We start from the raw sequence: 3,202 nt of genomic DNA, 5'->3' as shown, positions 1-3,202 counted from the left end.
GCGAATTTCGGAGTAGCAAGGCGGGGTGATACCGATCAAGAGGGCAGAGCTGCCGTCATAAGCCATGACGGGATCCTTAACGCCGTGGGGGCCGAGGGACTGGAGGCGGTCGGTGCCGACGGTGGGGCAGTGGAACTTGTTGCGGGGATGGTGGAAGTAGCGCATGCCGACCTTGCCGGAGCATTTTGGGTGGCGGCTGTCGTGGGGCATTCGGAGATGAGGCGCATCTCTGGCGTCGCTACCGCTTCCGAGATGACTCCGGTTCTTCTTGAAACAGGTCTTCGCTACTGCCGCCGTTGCCCTTACCGTCTCCGGAGATCTATCCCACCCCTTTTTCGCTAGGGTTGGGACTTCGGAAATAGAATGAGGCGAGATGGGGCGAGAGCTGTTACACGTACTGGAGAATGCGACTGAGAAGGATAGAGATGGAGAGAGGAGTTCGTAGCTCGGAGCGGCCTCCGGTTCGTCCTGCCCGAACCGTGCTTGCGAGACTTGTAATGACGTGTATCTTCTTTTTCTTTCTTTTTTTTTTTTTTCCTGACCCACCGGGTCCTGTAACGTATACCCTTGTTAAATGAAAAAGAGATTTTGTTACCTCGTCTGCATCTCGTATTAAATAGTTGTCTGTCGGATTTCTTCATTTTCCTTTCCTTCTCTTCATCTGTATAACGTCGTCCCAAGGTCGTCGGCGACCTCTTCAGTTCATGTGGGGTTGTCGTTTGCCGAGCTACTTTTTCGGTTCTCACGCCGTTCGAAGATACCCAATTGTCATTCTGTTGATGGTTGCAGGTTTGCTTGGGGCCCTTCGGGCCCGAGATTCCTCCTAGGGCTTGAATTCGGGGATTCGAGCTTCCGTTGCCTTCGGACACTATTTGCTTTCCTTTTTTGCTTGGATTTTTCTCTGCCGAAGTCGGGGCTAAGTTCGGCTCCCTTGGTAGTCCGAACGGAGAAGCCCTCCTGAAGTTGGGGTAGTCCGGCTCCTGTAGGAGTCAGGGCAAAGTTTCCCTGCAATCAAAGTCATAGGCAAAGTCCGGCTTCCGTAGAAGTCCGGGCGGGGTTGTCCTGTAGCTGATGTCGGCGATGGAGCCCGGCTCCCGTAGGAGTCTGGGTGAAGTCTTCCTTGGCGTCGCAAACGAAACCCGGCCCCCGTAGGAGTCCGGGCAAAATCTTTTTTTGTCATCGGAACCCGGCTCCCGTAGGAGTCCGGGCGGAAGTCTTCTTTGTCGTTGGAACCCGGCTCCCGTAGGAGTCCGGGTCTTTCATTTCGCTCGAACCGGCGTAAGGTTCTCCTCGTGTTCCTGACACGGCTGTGGGGGCACATTGGGGCGTTGTAAGGCCTCTCCCCCCATCCGGTCTAAAAGAACCGGGCCTTCGACTTTGCTCAAGTTAGGGCGAGGTTCTCCTCCTGTCCCTAACAGGGCTGTGGGGGCACATATGGGCGTTGTGAGGCCTCTCCCCCCATCCGGTCTAAAAGAACCGGGCCTTCGACTTTGCTCAAGTTAGGGCGAGGTTCTCCTCCTGTCCCTAACAGGGCTGTGGGGGCACATATGGGCGTTGCGAGGCCTCTCCCCCCATCCGGTCTAAAAGAACCGGGCCTTCGACTTTGCTCAAGTTAGGGCGAGGTTCTCCTCCTGTCCCTAACAGGGCTGTGGGGGCACATATGGGCATTGCGAGGCCTCTCCCCCCATCCGGTCTAAAAGAACCGGGCCTTCGACTTTATGAGATTGCCTTTTTGTTTTTGACACAGTTTGCTTGAATTGTCTAAAGACACATGGGTATACGAATTTTGATGAAAACGGAGTCACTGGTAGTACATCCGTAAGTTTTTTGAGCTCCACGGTCGCGGGAGGTCGGCTCCTCCAAGCTCCTTGAGATAGTAAGTTCCAGGCCGGACTACTTCCTTGACCTCGTAAGGTCCCTCCCAGTTTGGGGCAAGTTTCCCCTGGCCCTGTGGTTGCGAGACAGCAGTTCGTCGGAGCACTAGATCTCCTGCTTTAAATGCCTTGTTCTTGACTCGGGCGTTGTAATATCGGGCAACTTTCTGTCTGTAGGCTGCCATTCGAACCTGAGCAATCTTCCGCCTTTCTTCCAGCAGGTCGAGGTTGGCTCTGAGACTTTGTGCGTTTTGGGGTTCGTCGAATGCCACGACTCGTGCCGACGGGAGTTTAAGCTCGATCGGGATGACGGCTTCCGTACCAAAGGCTAAAGCAAAGGGAGTCTCCCCTGTAGGCAACCTCTGGGTAGTTCGGTACGCCCATAGCACATGATAAAGCTCGTCCGCCCAAGTTCCCTTCGCTCTTTCAAGCCTTGCCTTAATTCCCTGCAAAAGGGTTCTGTTAGTTACCTCAGCTTCGCCATTTGCCTGAGGATGGGCCACTGATGTGAAGTTGTGGGAGATGTTTAGATCTTCACAGAATTCAGCGAATCTGGCTCCCGCGAATTGCCGTCCATTATCAGTGATTAGGGTTCTAGGTAAACCGAACCTGCATACAATTGATTTCCAGACGAAATCCTGCACTTTCGCTTCTGTGATTTTTGCTAGTGGCTCGGCCTCGACCCATTTGGTGAAGTAGTCGATCGCTACAAGGAGAAACTTTCTTTGACCGGACGCCATGGGAAAGGGGCCAAGAATATCCATCCCCCATTGTGCAAAAGGCCACGGGGCACTCAAGGGTGTGAGCTCGGTAGCAGGTTGTCTCTGGATGTTGGCGTATCTCTGGCATCGATCACACTTTTTGACATATTCGATCGAGTCATGATGCATTGTTGGCCAGTAATACCCTTGGCGGAGTAGCTTGTGGGATAAAGATCTGGCACCCAAATGGTTTTCGCAAGCTCCCTCGTGCACTTCCCATAAAGCGTAGTCAGCTTCTGAGGGCCGGAGACACCTTAAGAGGGGCAAGGAGTATGATCTTTTGTACAATTTGCCCTCATAAAGGATGTACCGGGAGGCTTGATTTCGGAGCTTCCGGGCCTCTTTCGCGTCCTGGGGGAGAATCCCATCTTTAAGATAGGTTGTCAGTGGGTCGACCCAGCTGGGCCCGTGGTCGATCTCCATTACGGACCGCGGTTCTTCCGTACTCGGATGTTTTAAAACTTCAAAGAGGACACCTTTGGGCAATTCGGCCGGAGCCGATGTCGCCAGTTTGGAGAGAAGATCGGCTCTGGTATTCTCCGACCTTGGAATTTGCCTGATGTCGAA

Source organism: Elaeis guineensis, chromosome 5 (genome assembly GCF_000442705.2).
Source record: "Elaeis guineensis isolate ETL-2024a chromosome 5, EG11, whole genome shotgun sequence".
In the NCBI taxonomy this organism is placed as follows: Eukaryota; Viridiplantae; Streptophyta; class Magnoliopsida; order Arecales; family Arecaceae; genus Elaeis; species Elaeis guineensis.
The sequence above is the reverse complement of the archived record's forward strand: the minus strand, read 5'-3'. Positions refer to the sequence as shown.